We start from the raw sequence: 16,961 nt of genomic DNA on the forward strand, positions 1-16,961 counted from the left end.
ACTTGAAACAAAGTTTTGGGGGACATACATGAACCGGTGAATTATGTCTTTTTCACTTCCAGTTCAGCAGCTTGATAGAAGAGTCTGTCATCTGCACAGCTGTGATTTCAGTTCTTATCTAATGATTATGTTATCTTTGATTAAAATCAGATTTTTGCCTGATGAAGACAGATTGTTGATGTCAGGTAAGTTCCAGTGATCCTACTGCTAAAGCAGTGTTTAAATTTCAGTTTTGTAGACAGTGTGATCTCTTCACACCTCCAGTATTCGTGACGTGGCACCAGCTGATTGTACCATTCTTTCCATAGCTGTTTGATGTTGGTGATACCCATTCACTCCTGTGGCTGTCACTTCTCCTGCTCGGCCGTGAGCAGCCTGTTTGCCAGTTGATTTTTTTTTTCTTTTTTTACTTTTTTTTTAACTTTGTTTTTTCTTTACTTTAAGAAATGTGAGCTTTTCAAACTCTACAATGCGTACAGGCCAAATAATGTAGTCTGTAATAAACAGGCTATCTTTTGATTCCTGTTTGAAATAGGCACTTGGACATACACAGTTTAAATGTCAATGGGGCTTTTTATTGACAAATACTATAAAGGTTAATAGAGCTTTTGAAAAATGCACATAAATGCTTACAAATATTGCAGAGACATTGGTACTGCCAGTAAGTGGCAATGTTTCTCTTTCACAGTACTTGAAATAAAGTCCTTTTACATTTAAATGTTGAAGCTCACAAACCCTACCATTGTTAGAAATTTGGATGCGACAGGTTTCATGCTATTTTTGTTGGCATTTTGTACTACTTTGGGCCTAAATAATGAAGACTTCATTCAGTGATTATTCTAATCTCTCTGCAGGAAATTTTATCCAAATCGTAATAAAAATGAAGACAAAGCATGCATGTATGGAGTTTGCGATGAAGCTGTAATAAGTTGTCATGCTCACTGCTTAATGACCTTGAATTTTATATTGCTGTGATGAAATATATGGGGAAAAAACAAAGTGTTGTAATTACATTGTACATTTTCAATGCATCTTTATTTTAAGCTGGTGAATGTTAAGAAAGGTATTGCTACTTTGGGTGAATGTATGAGAAAGAATTGCACATATCCATGTGCCCTGAGGGTGTACCAGATATCCTGACCTCTGAACTGTGGGACTTGCTGATGATTGACCTTAAACATTGGAAGTACTGTTAATAAAAGGAAAGAAGTGCTAATGATTGCTAATTTAATGGTTGTTTCTAAACCCAGGATTTGCCCAATGTCTCTTCTCAAATTTTCTTTTCTTTGCCTTCTGCAGCAGCCTGGCGTTCTCCTTGCTTCCAACCCTGTGTTTTGAGGTTTATTTTGCTTTTGAAGTGTTTATTCCTAACAGAAACTATAGCTTGCAATTTCTTGCTTGGCAGAGAAGTCATGGTGCTCTTTGAGAACATGGAGAAAACTAACACATGAGATAATTTCCGAAAGCAGAACTAAATGCCAAGAAATCGGCATCTCCAATAATCAGATACAGAGACCCAAGCAAAAAAAATCAGTGTGGTCTCCCAAACCCCCAGAGCCAGGGGGGGCAGGCACAGCTCTGTGCACGCTGGCCATGGGCAGGCTGATGGGCACTGGGAGGGAGTATTTGTGCGGACATGGTGGTCTGCATGGGCAAATGACTCTTGCCTTCAGCTGCCCACTCCGGATAGCACCTGGTACCTCTGCTGTCTTCACAGCCCTTTACCCATAGACCTGGTGTGGTGATAACTGCCTTGATACACATAACCTACCATATACATCCTCTAGAGCATGTAGGTCTAGAGGGTCTTCATACAGTGTGACAGTGTTGCAGTGCTTTTTGGTGCAGAAATGATGGGTTCAGTTTTAGATTACCTTCTGTACTCTTCTGTTGAATATTTAGGTATCACTTTCCCTGCATATTTGTGGTTTGCAGTTGATTTTGTGCTCTTAAAACCAAGACTTCCGTACCAGTTGGACTGGCCTTTTAGGTATTTCCTATTGAAATGTCTTTTAAAGCTGCTTGTTGCATCTTTAATGAATTGACGTTAATACAAAGAACAAATGCAGAATGGGGCTAACATTTAGCTATTGACTTCTGCTAGAAAAATGTCAAGGCTAAGTGTTTACTGTTCCTTTTTGCAGGCACAATAGTGAAAGAATGATTAATTCCTTTGCTTGGGCAGTTAAATATGGGCAAATGGCTGAATTCTGTTGGGAATGAGAGTAAGGCCTTCCACATAAAGATGGCATGATTTTTCTATCAAAAGCAACAATGAGTATTACATAGATTTAGTTGACTCATCAGTGATGCACAGAATTCTATTGTTTAAGAATGAAATGGATCGTTATTTCTTCATAGATGGTTCAGCTTAGGTTCTAGAGCATCATCTTCATTAGATAGCTGTCAGATTCCCAAAACAGGTGTTTTTGATGAATAAACAATGTTGTTAAAGACACAGCAGTTTAAAAAACAAATGATCTTAAAAGCAAGAATAATACTTAAAAGAGAGAAATGAGCATTCTCAGCCAGGGTGGAGAAGCACAGGTTTATTCATAGTTAATAGTCTTTGTTGTGCTTATTTTTAAAATGTAAATCTCAGTATTTGGTGAATCTCAGCGTTACTGAATGTAAGATACGCAGTTGTATGCATCTTCCTTGTGTGAATTTTGTTCTTTGGATACTGAAAGAGCAACAATGGACTTATCCCTTTCATAATGCTGAGGACTATTCTCAGCCCTGGGTTGAGGAAACATGGACCGAACACTGAGGCTTCTAAAGTCAAGATGGTGTCGAAAATCCTCCTAGACATCTGAGTAACTGAACTGTCCAGAAAAGCTGAGGCTGAATGTGGAATTGAACCCTGAGATGACTGGTGTCTTATTTTCCTCCTGTTCAGTATTCCCTGTCTGTATGGTTTCTGTAGTTTTTCCAGTCTGAAAGTAATTTAAATTGTGTTTCTTGGAAAGGTAGAAGCAATGAAATGAGTGGTGTAGGAAGGACCTCAAAGGGAGCAAATCTCCTAAGCTGAACACAACAGCACTGGCTCACATCTCGCCCAGCGCTGGGGTCATGCTACCTCTGGTAACTCATGTTTTCCTTGCAGATGGTTTGGTGGCTTTAGAAAATCTCTAGAAGTCTCTGAAAATCCAGTAAATATATTTCTGGCACATTACTGACTGATGCCAGAACTGTAGGGGATTTTCACTTTTAAAAGAACACCAATGAGTTTAGTCTCTGCCATTCAGTCATTTATTCAAACCTGGATGAAACCATACTTTTTTTGTACAAATGAAGAGCAGCTCTGTGCTAATTAGCATTCCCTAAACCTTCACTGATTATTATTAGCAAGTGCAACTTTTTCCCCTTGAATGTTTTACAGAGCTTTTGTGGGCTTTTTACATGAGTTAGCTTGTCCTTTTAATTTTCTATTATACCTTTTGTAATTGCTTTCTATGTTTGATATGTTGTTGCTTTACTCCAGTAACTTCCATTATCACTTTTAACTGTTAGCTGTTACTGGGATCAACACGATTGCATTATTTACTCTGTTTACTTTAAATATCACTTTTTCCTTGTTCTCCCTCTCCCACCAGCTTTCTGGGAATATTTGAGCTTAGCAGCATGATGCTGTCTGAAGTCTTGTTACCTTCATAGCCCAAGACCATGGTTACTTCAAGCCCAGTGATATATTATTGTAAAGCACTAAACACCCATCAGACCATTATTGAATTTATCACGTCTACGAACTCAAACAACAGTGAAAGATAAACCTGTTTTTTACTCCCTGTGGAAGCCAGCAGGTTGATCCCTCCTTTAATTCTCATTTTTGTCAATAATAAGGCTCTAATTTTTTCACAGGTCTCTTATCACCCTGATTCTGGCTTCATTTTAATTTTTCTTAAAGCATAGGGTTGTGGTAAACCATCAACAAACCCTCGCTCCAAACCTGCCTGCTCTCAGGCACAAAAGAAACTAATAGGGGCTTAAGTAAAACCCATGAGAAGGAGCGATTTTGTTTCTGTGGTCTCGTGTTTGCTGCATTGAAGTGTTTTCAACAGCAGTCATCAGAAAGATGATGGATTGGTGTGCTTCATTCTGTACCATAGGGCTTGCCCCTTCTGGAAGGAGAGGATAGGATGCCACCCTCTCCCCTTTCCTCAGTACATGGAATGTGTGGCAGTCATGGATAATTTCACTTTGCAGATGAACTTGAGTTCATTAAATGCACATCTGCAGGCTGGGGCCTGGGTTTTTTGTTTTTGCTGTGCATACAGGCCTGACAAAGTTTAGCCAGCACCTGCGACTCCCAGCCCCTGTGAAACAGCCTGCTCTGTCACTGGAGGAACAGAGCCCTTTATGTGCAAAGAGAAAAATGATTTTAATAAACATGGAAATTGGATGCAAATTTGCTTATGCATTTAAAATCAGGAATGGTGTTTCCCTTTTTTTCTGTGCTCCAGCTGTGTATGCACTATCATCCTTGGGGAGGCTTGGTGCAGTTGCAGAGTACACATACAAGGGACTCTGCCATTCTTTCTGGCATAAGGGAAGGAAAGACCAACTTTAGTAAGTGTCAGCTCTGAAACAAGCTCATAAAGTTTTATAAGCTTGTTTTAATGAGGATTCATGTAGCTCTGTGCGCTCACACAAAGCTTAATCCAGCAGTGATATCTCAAGTCATGCTGAGCAGATGTGGAACTGGTGATATACAATAAAGTTAGAACTTCACAAAGTAAACAAGTTTCCAAAAAATATATTCACACCATGGGTTTCAGGTTTATAGCTGTGTAAATCTCTGTGATTGTGTTTATATTTTTACTTTTCAGTAAATTTTTTACTACCTTTCTGGTGCAGGTGTGAGAATGGACCTTACAAGTGATGCTGTGGTGGTTCTGAGCACTGAGCACTGACTGAAGGATGGGAAATAAAACCATGAATTTCACTTTATGTAGTATAGATGGGCAATTCTGCTTTCAAAGCTTTTGATTTCTGGTGAGCACCAGGGTAGAAGATCTCCAAAAGAGGCTTTGGTGCTTTGGGAATTAACTTTTATTGGTCTGTGTGTAACTTCCAGCTCTAAGAGCTGGCACTTTAGTTCATGGAGATTCAGATCCTGGGCTGACACCCACATGTCTGGAGCACCTCAGGCATTGTGGACAAGACAAAACAAATCTCTGTTTTTCCACATGGTACCTTACAGAACCGATGTATTGCAGAAGGAAGAAATAGCAAGAAACAGAGACATAGTACTGCTAGTCACTATGGGAAATGACAACGGATATCCATAGGGCTCTGGGGAAGAGTGGGTGATTAATATCATCAGTATTGAATGTGATTTGCAAGTACATCACAAAACCCTCACTAAAACCAACAGATTTACAACGTTGTTCATGAAACATGACTCTTCAATGAATTTTATAACTTGCAGGCATTTGTCCTATCTGGTAATTGAATTAGACACCTGGCTTATACTTATTTGCTCACTTTTTCTTTTTTTCTTCTCATTGTAAGAGAGTAAGTGGCTTCTTGGACATAATTAGCACAGTGGTGTTCATCCTTAGCTGGATGTTCTACTGTCCCACACAGACTTTTTCCTAATCTTCCTTAAAATACAGGCAGCCTGCTACATTTCTCTGCTTCTGGTCCTTCAAACCTGGTACCAGCTCTCCCTGCTGTGTCTTAAATAGATACAATAGATGACTATTTCATAAATGAGCTGTTGTTTTTCCTGCCTTCATTACTACAAGGGCACTGGGTGGTCAAACACCTGTTACCAGGCTGCAAGCATGATCTCTCCAGAAGACTGAGGCTATGCCCCAGCCAAGTATTTGTTGTGTAGCTCCAGGCTCAGATGTGGGCCTGTGTGTAAATACAGCTTCAGTATTTAGGCATGATTCTCTTGCACCTTAGCTACTTACACAGATCTTCTACAGCAAAAATGCAAAACACTGAAAAAGCTCAACTTATCAATAAAGAATAGACGGCCTACACAATTAGAAGGCTTCCTCTTTGTTATAGGTTTCAGTCATTTAAATATAAGCTGAATAAATATGGAAAGGAAGTGGCAGAGAATATGAAAGAAGAGGGCACAAACATGTAATATATTTGGCTATTTAGCTTTATTCCTCTTTATGCTGTGCAATGTTTCTTTTCTCCATCAAACTAATTAGTGAAAAACTCCATTCTGCTCCTGCCTGAGCTTATTGCTAGGTCAATGAGCCTGTGTTCTTTCTGGTAGTGAATGCTGTCTGTGATTATTGCATTCATTAATTTTTATATAGGAAATAATACCTCTGCCTTGATCTATATAAACAAATAGATTTTTGTTCCAAATCAAACTTCCTCTGTACCATGGGCTATTGCTGGGAGAGAAGCAGAGAGCTAGTACAGTGTCAAGTTAAAGAATGCAATTTCATATAAATAGCCAATGCTAGTTAGTGTTTATTATATTATGCAAGATAAACTGGGGCAGACAAGCTGCATTGGTTACATGTTGGGTGATTTGTAGCCCTGGATACAAAACATTCAGTATGTCCTGACTATGGACACAGATGTGCTCTTAGACAGCTGAGCTCCCTTCTAATACGCTTAGGACACAGCATTAGATACGGCTGGACATGCATAGTGTGACCGTGTTGTTCAGGTTGCTGTAGATCCTATCCATAGCGATGATGATGCTTGTTGGTGACACAGACATTGGGATTGGGTGCACCCTCAGCAAGGTTGCTTATGACATGAAGCATTTGACGTGCTGGAGGAAAGGGATGCCATCCAGAGGGACCTTGACAGGCTTGAGAGGGGGCCTTTGCAAACCTCATGAATTTCAACAAGGCCAAGTGCAAGCTCCCGCATCTGTGTTGGGGCAATCCCAACCACAAATACAGGCTGGGCAGAGAATGGATTGAGAGCAGCCCTGAGAAGATGGACCATGAGCCGGCACCTCATGAAGAAGAGAAGAGAATGCTCCAGGAAGACCTTAGAACAGCCCTCTAGTACCTAAAAGCAGCCAACAAGAAAGCTGGAGAGGAACTTTTTACAAGGTCCTGTACTGACAGGACAAGGGGGAATGGCTTTAAACTGAAAGAGGGTAGATATAAGCTAGATATTAGGAAGAAATTCTTTACTGTGAGGGTGGTGAGACAGTGGATCAGGCTGTCCAGAGAAGTTGTGGCTGCTCCATTCCTGGAAGTGTTCAAGGCCAGGCTGAACAGGGCTTCGAGCAACCTGGTCTAATGGAAGGTGCCTCTTCACATGGCATAGTCTCTATGATTGCCACCAAGACCAAAACAGACCAAAACCCATCACAGCCACTGACCATTGCAGTGCCCTGTCTCCAGGGAGCTGCTCCCTGCTAAATGATCCATATCAGTGGACAAAGCCTTTGGATGTACCTTCAAGAAGGCAGCATGGTGCTTATGGGATTTGGGAAAAAAGGACTGAAAGAAAGCATGTATTGCCACTGAAATCCTTAGTTTTGCATCTTCTCCCAAAGGCAGGAGCTTGAACTTCAGGGATTTAAGATAGAGCAGGGAGAGTGGTCTTTTCAAAAAACATGATGTTACAGCTCTCCTGAGTGGTTGGCAATTTACTGCATTTCCTTTCTCCTTACATGACCCCTCTTTAGGTGTATTGTACCAGTTTCGTTCTCCGTCTTACAAGAGGAGAAGCGCAACAGCTGTACTATTCCGTTTTCCTCAGGGTCTTGCAAATCTTGCCTGGGGATATTCGTTAGTTTCTGCTTTTTACTAATTTCCTTCTGTTTAAAAGAGGAAGATATAATAGGGTGAAGCCATCTGCATATTCATACTTCTCAGATGAGGATTAATTCATTTGCAAGGAGCTTAATGGAATTCCGAAGAATCAGATTTGTTCATCATTTTAGGGAATGGGATGACATTTCTGCTTAAAAAATAATTACTAGAATATGGCACATTTGTGAAACCTTGCCCGGATTAAGAAAAAGCAAACGCATTCTCAAGAGAGCTATTGGTCCTTCTGCCATTTGTAAAGCCGACTTTAAAATGATGGCTTTAGTGATTAAAGACTGAAAGAAAGAGGTCTCAGAATAACCAATGGATTATCCAGCGTATGTTAATATATTCTGTTTGGAAAGGTTACTTCCATTTATATTCCAGATGAAAATAATTTGTGACTTTACAGCATGTCATCACATTTTTTTCTACGGAAGCCAAATACTCTGGTTAATAGTGGGAATAAGAATCTAAAAAAATTGTGATGGCCTAAATTAATGAGGAAGTGTTGATTTCAATAAAAGATTGGAAATAAAGAAACATACTGGTAAAATTTTTGTCTTAATTTTTTCTTTTTTTTATATCTTTTACAGAAAATTTCATACTATAATGATAAAATAAAAAATGGAGCAACAATTTTTAATTTAATAGAAGCAGGTTTGTATTTGCCTAAAAAAAAATATGGAATTTTCATTTTACTGGAAGATTATTTTTTTTTCCCCCATGTTGAAAGTGCCAAGTCTTTCTCCTGGAAAAGAAACTTGTATATTCAAATGACTCCAGCCGGAGCACTCAGAATGCTCTGCAGTGAGCCAAGCCTTTTCTTGAAGGCTCACATTTACACAGGACAGCTGTCTACTCTGAGAAATTCAGGTGGGCACATGATACACCTGGCATTCCTGGCAGGCACTGGAGTCCTCCTTCATCTATGTCGTCGCCATTGTGCGAAACAAGTTTCCCTCCCTGCAGAAATTTGCTGCCTCATCCTTCACCTCCCTCAGGGGAAATCTATCAGGAAGGTAAATCAGGTCTGAGCAGGAAAGAATTTTCCAGATCCCTAAAGTGGTTTGGAGCTTGGAATTTTTTTTCCTTCCTTTTCCAGGCTAGGACATAAATAAGTCCTTCTTTGTTTTTTCCCTGAAATATTTCCCATTTCTCTACATCCAGGCCCACCTTTGCCACTTTAAGCAATCATTTAGAGAGTAGAAAATCATTTAGATTCCAGACAGTCCTCCCTGCTAGACTGTGTGAGGATCTCAGCATCTCAGGTGTTTTAAACATAAAGCCAGGAGACAAAGATCTGGGCTGTGGATCAGCTGCTGCAGTGTTGAACTCAGCACAGGAAAACCTGAATAAATAAATCAGGGATGGTAGCTTCACAGCACCCTAGTTAAAAGGATACTGGCACTGAAGGGAACTAGTTTGAGGGAGCTTAGATGTGTCCGCAATACACTGCAGTTTGGTGGCTGTGAGCATCCCCTCACCTAACAACAATTACATGTTCTGCAGCTGTAGATAACAATAATCCCAGGCAGTATTGGAGTTGAGGGTAGAATTAGCAAAATCCAAATCTCTGAATAGTCCAACCTGTTGTAACCATGAGGATGTTTTAACCAGGGAAAAACATAAATAGCCAGATAGACTTACTGCAGCTCATAACATATAAAATACTAGACAAGCTATTACTTAGAGCACGGCTGCTAGTAGCCTCCTGAGAAATCGTGACATGGTCATAGTGACAGGAAAAGGCATAATGGTTTTAAACTGAAATAGGGTAGATTTAGATTAGACATTAGGAAAAAATTCTATACTGTGAGGGCGGTGAGGCCCTGGCACAGGTTGCCCAGAGAAGCTGGGGCTGCCCCATCGCCGGCAGTGTTCAAAGCCAGGTCGGATGGGGCTTTGGGCAACCTGTTCTAGTGGAAGATGTCCCTGACCGTGGCAGGGGTTTGGAACTTTAAGGTCCCTTCTAACCCAAACCATTCTGTGGTTCTGTGTGTGCGGTGTATGTGGTGTTAGCAGGACTATTGAACTGCTGGTGTCAGTCTTGCAAAGAGGGGGGGTGACCTCAGCCTGTTCAGCAGTTATTTCTTTTGCATCATCACTAGGCTTATATAAACCCCTGAAAGCAGAAAGATCTTCTGCATGATGTGCTCCTTCCCTCTGTAGAATAAATATGAGCCCCAATTCATATGCTCATCCTGGGGTGGTCAGCAGCATACATGCAAAGAGGAACAACACACCTTCCCTGCTTCAGAAAAGTTTCCCTGATTACTGATTAATATCTCAGAGGACCATCACTTGTACCCTCCTTTTCCCCACCTTTTAAATAACCTGGCTACATAGGTCTACTGCTTATGTTTATGCTGGCAGCAGCAAGTTTACTGGACTGTTCACCTTTCAGAGCAAGGGGCTCAAGGGGAAAGCCCTACTCACTAGCAAGACGAATTTGGCTGTGGGCTGGTATAAAAAGCCCAGCCCACACAGATGTGAAGCCTAGGTTTAGGGTCAGCTTGTGAGAGAGGAGGCTTGTGGGGGAAGGACTGATGTCATTTGAGAGCTGCAAGTATGGCTGGGGCCTGCAGCATCGGAGGGACCTGGCTGTGGCTGAAATCCCTGCAGAAACAGGACCTGAGAATTTTCCCCTGCCATGGGAGAAGGCCATGTTTAAGCCCTCCAAAACCTTAAAAAAACCCTCAACAAACTCACCTTACAGCTAAAAGACTTAAACCATGTGAGATAAGAGGCTTACCATCATGGTCTTCTGAAGAAAGCCTCTTCTGGAAGGCTGCAATGTAAGCTGAATTTGTAGACAAGGAGATAGCAAAGAGACAAGCTCTTCTCATGCACAGTGAGGGAAGTTCTCCCACTAGCTACTTTATCACTTCTGGGGACACATTATGTCTCAGCACTTCTCTATGTGGGAGCAGATGTAGCTGCCATCAGTGGGGTAATAACAGAAGAGTTGGCTTCCAGTTCCTACAGTTACTGAGATGTTGTTCGCTGGTATTGGGCACTTTCTTTTATGGATAGAGAATTATGTTCTCCCCAGAAGATTGGTGCTTAGCACTTTTTGCAGAAGCTTGACAAACAGTGGTTTGCGTGTCCTACTAGACCTGTTCCAAGACTCCGCTGCGTCTGGAGGTGAGCTGGAAAGCAAGTATGTCTGTAGCAAAATCCTGGGCTCTGTGAGACTGAAAAAGCTTGCTCATTGCAAATGGTGTTCTGAGGCTTCATTTGCTCAGCTCTGAATAACCTGGTCAGTCTGAGCTCTTCAGGTGCTATTTCACGCTGTGCTGCAGTTGCTGTAAATGAGTACTACTCTGTTGAATACTGCTTCTTTTGACTGGGGATCTAATTATTACTAAAATGAAAATACACTTTGCAAGCCCAGTGCTTCAGCTTGCAGACTGTTTTGGAATTAACTTTGAAAAATCCCTTTTCTTCTCCAGTATCTTTTGTTTTAATATTCTTCTTGTTCCTTTTCACATCTTGCTGTTATTGGGAGGAGTGAGGAATAGATTGTTTTTATTATCATTATTTCAGAATGGGGGCAGGAGATCGTAACAATCCTATTTCACAGTTTCCTGACTTGCCATGTGGTAATGACATATGCCCTCCAGCAGGAAGTACTACCAAATGGTTCTCATTTTGTGCTGAGCCATATTGCCGTTCCTAAAACTCTGTATGTTTTCTGCAGTATGAATAACCTGGTACTCCCTAGACCTTTGTAAATAACTGGTATTCACAATTCCGATGCAGTAGTGACATCTCTCAGAAGTCCTGCCTTCTATTTCCCACCTGTGGGTCTCTATTTTGTTCTCAAAAAAGAAGAATTGTTCAATAGATACAGCATGCCCCAAAACAGAAAAGAAAACTAGGGCTGCTTGATAGTATAGTGGAATTTTAGTAGGATATAATTATGGATGAATTCAGACAGCACGCAAAACTTAAAATATAACTTCTAGAAGGGGAAAAAGAAAGTTAGCATTTCATCTTGACCTACTGTGATCAAAAAGAAAGATCATCTCCTGTATACTGCTTGTGATCTAGAGCAACTGTTGTCTCTGTCATTGCTTTTCATAATCCTTAGTGTGCATATGTTCTCTCTCAGGATTGCAATATGAGATGATGTGGCTGTGAGCCAAGCAGTATCTTTAGTGTTGAGTGCTTTCAAGAAAGAAGAGTAAGGTCTTGCTGAAACAATGAGAACTGAAGTATCAAAACACATCTGATCTTCCTTGAAGTGGTAGGAAGAACTGTGCAATATTTGAGTGCGACCATGCTGGAGCGCAGATTGATGCTGTACAGACTTTTGATGAGTAGGTGTTAATCTGTGCAGAACAGGAAGTTGAAGAGCAGTAGGTAAGTGAAGTGAGCTACAGTGAAGGGCCAAAAAAAGTAAGAATTTAGAGGTGAAACAAAAGTTGCATCTTAGCTTTGTTGCTTAAAGTATCAGCTGCACAGCTGCAGCAATAATATAGTAACTCTGCAAATAGTATTGAAGAAGTGTGATGTACAAATGTGATTTCATGGTGTGTCACACATAAAATGGTCATCACAGGATGACTCAATGTGCATACTGGGAATGAAACAAAGATTTTTCTTTTTCATTTTTAGCGAACAGAAAAGATATAAATAAATTGAACCTGTGAAGAGTAATTTCTACTCTATTTCTACAGGCTGCTCGTCAGAACTGAGTATGGTAAACATTAAATGACAGCAATTTCAGAATAAAGTCAATTAGCTGTGTGTAGCAAATTAAAATTTGACACATTCTTTAGTCTGGAAATTCAACTTAATGGGAAATGCAATTTGCTTCCTATTGAAGAGTAGCGCGTCTCTCTTGGGTATAGCATCAGTGTGCATCAGTTCAGGAGAAGCATTGACTTGACAGACATGGGAAGCCATTGACTCTCCCCTCCCTCACTCTGCTGGAGAGCTTTTATGGGACTGAGATAGCAAGATTTCATTATTCAGAATGTTGATCAGTGTTCTGAGCCTTTAAAGGATGATTAATGTGGGTGTTTAGTTTTGTTTTTTGAAGAACTGTAAGAATTTCTCCTACTTGTGCACTTTTAGGCAAATAGTGTAACCAAAATTAAGGCAGAATACCTGGAGTGCATGTTTTATAACAGCGGAACTAAACAGTAGAATTGAAAAGTGGATTTGGGGGATCAAAACAAATGGAGTTGCATTTCCTGAAGGTCTGTTTCAAAACATGCACTACTTCAATTCTGAAAATTCATCAAGAAAGTGTTTTCCACCTCTTCTAGAATTGGAAGAAGGGTGGTGGTGAAGGCTTAAAAGAAAGGGAGACAGGTTCATTGAGAGTTTAGCATAGCGACTCAGATTTTTAAAAGATCTTTGCTTTTACTTCTGCTTTCCCATACAAACTGCACTGGAGCCTTTGCTTGTCTGCTGCTTTACATTCCCCTGAGCTTAGTCTCACTATGTTGGTTACTATTCCTTTTGCTTGACTGGGTTTTTTTTTTTTTAGGAATCTGAGGTACTCGAATGTTGTAGTCATTAGTCTTCCAATAGCACAAAGCAAAATGCTTTCAGTATATTAAACAAACAAACAACAAAACAGTAAATTATTAATTGTATAAAAAGTTGAGAAACCCCAAAATTTTAATGTCCTCTCTTCACTCCTACTCATCATGATCTTCATACTCAACTGGAAAATAATGTGTGAACCATTGGAGGACGGGCTCAACTTTCAACTGCTGTGTGGCTCAGGTTTTTCTAAGACATATTATTCTCTGGCTTACAGATATATTGCTTGTATTTTTAATGGCTTTGACAGAGTTTTCAGAAGTTGTTGAAATATCCAACTCTAATGTTGTGGATGTAAAGGGAAGAATTCTGAATCTGTAATGCAATAGATAATGCTTATTAAATTAATCGCTGATACTATGCCAATTTCTTTTTATAACCTGTTGAGCTACTGGTCTTGAGAATGTCTGTAGAAAGTATATCAGAAAGAGCCTTGGTAGCACCTGATGCGCCCTTTAATTCTGCAGTGACTTTCTATCCTTGGTAGTCTGAGAAAGAGAGGAAATGTTACCAGGGGCAAACATAAAACAAAATTATAATTCAGAATTCAACTAGTAGACAAAACATCCTCTACAAAACATCTCTCTTTTAAGAGACTGAAAGGTTTGTAGTAGAGAGTACAGGAGTAGGTTTACTCTCTGGCACTTGCTGTGCTGGATTGAGTGCCACACAGCTGTATGAACCCACCCTATATACACAGGGTATAGTCATTCACTAATGGCAGTTCATGTGAACATATTGAAGCTGACTCTAACCTAACTGCAGTAGTCCAGTTCTCAGCCTGCTTGTAGAACAGGTTAATACTTACTCATTTAGTGAGATGCAACCACCCAAGAAGTTTCTGTAGGGTCCTTGGGGAAGCTTGCTGTGGGTCTCTGCATGAGCCCACTTCTCATGCAGATGCTTTCCTTGTGGCTTCCCTGCCCCACATCTGCCCCCCATCTGGGGCATTTCCTGCCCCACATCAACCTTAATGCTAAGGACTTGTATGATTATAGCAATGAGTGGCATCAAGCTTCAGCTGTAGGGGTTTTGCTGGGACTATCAACCACTTCATTATCTCACTAACTCAGAGGAAATTTCACTTGATAGCTCCACACTGCCAGGTGTTTCCAGTCAAAAACTTTAGGGTCCAGTTGTTCAGCAGACACTTAAATTTCTCATGTGCTTCTGTGCTTTGGATGTGAGTGATCTACAAGTAAACAAGAAAGGAATTTAAGTGCTTAAATGGAACTGTGTAGTTACTTGCCAGATTTCTGTCCGTGGATTTATCTTCTGGAATATAATTCTTCCCCTGTCTTGCTTTTAAGTAAGATTCATGTATATTTCCATAGTTCTCATCCTGTTTTTTGGAGTAGCACAGGGTCTGATCTCACAAGCCACGTCACTCCTCATGTGCGTCTGTTTTCCCTGCCACTGCCTGGGCAGCAGTACTTCTGTATGACTGACCCATCCCTTTTCCTGGAAATTGGATTGGGGGTGAGGGAGAGAAGCCAAACTGTCTTGCAGAAGAGATCTGGAGTTAATGGAGTTGATGTGTGAAAATACTGTATTTGTTCACTGATGGATTTGCTTCTGCAAAATGACTAACTGGAAACAAAACACTCAATTTGTTTAATGGGAATATAGGAAGAAGATAAATCTTGAAAAGGGATCTTAATGACTGCAATAATTAATGATTTAATCTAAAGCACTTACAGGATGCTTTATGAACAGCCCAGTATCATGCAGCTGGGTATAGAAACAGGCATAGAGCTGATGCCGGAGGAGAGTTGCAGCAGGGCAAGATGGCTGCCTGCCCCTGAGGGCAGCACAGCCTCCAGTGAGGGGTATCTTGCTGAACTTGCTGCCAGCCAGCACAATCCTCAGATCACTGATCTGTGTACGGAGAAAAGATGAACACAGTGGCTGAAGAATCATCTCCCCTCTCTAGTCTTGACTTTCTGCATCTTCGCTGTGGGTGCCAAAATGCTTCCCCCAGGGTGATCAGAGGTTGGGGTGGAGTTGTGTGCCTGTGACTCGTTATCCTGCTCTTTGTGGTTCCCTTTTGCTCCTTCATGACAAGTGGCTGCCTGCAGACCTTCTCCTCGGTGCCGGGCTATAAGGCTTTGTGCTGCGGTGAGTTCAGTCCCTGTGCTTCTCAGGGCTCTGGAGCTGGCTGGACCTGGCTGTGGCTGGGCAGGGTGAGGCACGCTGCACATGTGGAGCTCCGGCAGGTGCTGTGCCAGGGGTAGACTGGCTCCCTTTCTCCAGGGCTCTGGAGACCCAGTGCTCTGTGTGGGTACAAGCTGCTCCTCCCAAGGCTCGTAAGGGCACCTGGAGCTGTTATCAACAGCCAACACCCCTGAAAATGGGTGTTCAATGTTCATCTCTTGACATGGCTGCAGGCACGCAAGATAGCGCTGGTGTTCCCTCAGAGGTGGGGCAGGTCGTGTGAGAGGGGATAGCAGAGCAGAGGTACTAGTGGTTCCTGTGGTTCGGTACCGAGTGTGCCTGTCTTTGAACAGAGGAAGACGTGCGAGGAAGATCGCGATGTCAGAATGATAACCTGATTTTCTTTATGCCCAAGATCCAGCCTACAGAATAGCAGAGCAAGGTTTGTAGGGACATGCTAGACCAACAGTTGCAGCTGGAAGAACCAGCAAGCTTTAGGGTATATGAGTGTTTTCCTTCAGGGAAGCATGTTTTCCTCCTGTTTCCATTCTCTCCACAGAGTGGAGACTGCTGCTCCCCACAAGATGGCCAGGAGGTGCCTGCTGCTGTCCTTAGGGAGACATGGCTTCCAACACATGCCAGTTGGAGCATTTGGTGACCCTTCCAACTCTGCAAAGGTGAGTAAGAAACAATTGCAAGGATGTGTTTTTCTAGGTAAGGGCCTTATCTCCTGGGTTTTGTCTAAGATTGGACCTTGTGGCAGGTCTGTTGTTTTGGGGTTTTTTGTTGTTTTTTTTACCCTTCTTAAAAATATTGACAGAGGGCCAACACCTGTACTTGCAAAGAGCCCTGGCCGTGGTTTCTCAGGGGTGCTACACAAAACGTGCTTTATGTACTCTTGCCTTGAATTTCAAGTGAAATCTAATCAAAGTCTCACATGAGAACTCGCATGCAAACAGCCAGGGTGGGATTTGGAAAAGATGGCATTTCATATTGTATCATCTTCTTGTTGCCTGAGAAGGTAGTAGGAAAGGACAGTAGGAAAAGTCTGCCTGCTATAATCTAAAAGCCTGGTATGTGTAACACTGAGTGTGATATATACAAAAGCCTGGCTGTGGTTTATGCTGGCCCTTCTGCAGGGTGGACTGTATCAGTTCAGTGTAGTCCCTTCTGAGTTTTCTCTCCTTGCTCCACCAAACCTATTCATTATTGAGCAAAACCCTGTAAAAAATGTTTGATCTTCTTCCCTGCTGTAGGGAGAAAGTTCCTTTAGTCAGCTGAATCTAGGAAGCTTGTGTCTCTTGTGTCTGAAAGATTTCCTATGCCATTAGTTCACAGGGGGCTTCAATGAGCCCATGTCTCCTCTGGAACTATTTTAGGAGGAAGACTGCTATTTAAAACCAAAATACTTTATTTACATAAATCTATTTTACTACATTAAGGAAGCAGTTAACCTTAAGTTGTCCTTGTACTTGGAGAATTACTGTTATTTTT

This window comes from Pezoporus flaviventris, unplaced genomic scaffold (assembly GCF_033815535.1).
Source record: "Pezoporus flaviventris isolate CSIRO_AGI_PZ_B2104156 unplaced genomic scaffold, CSIRO_AGI_Pfla_v1 ptg000078l, whole genome shotgun sequence".
NCBI lineage: Eukaryota > Metazoa > Chordata > Aves > Psittaciformes > Psittacidae > Pezoporus > Pezoporus flaviventris.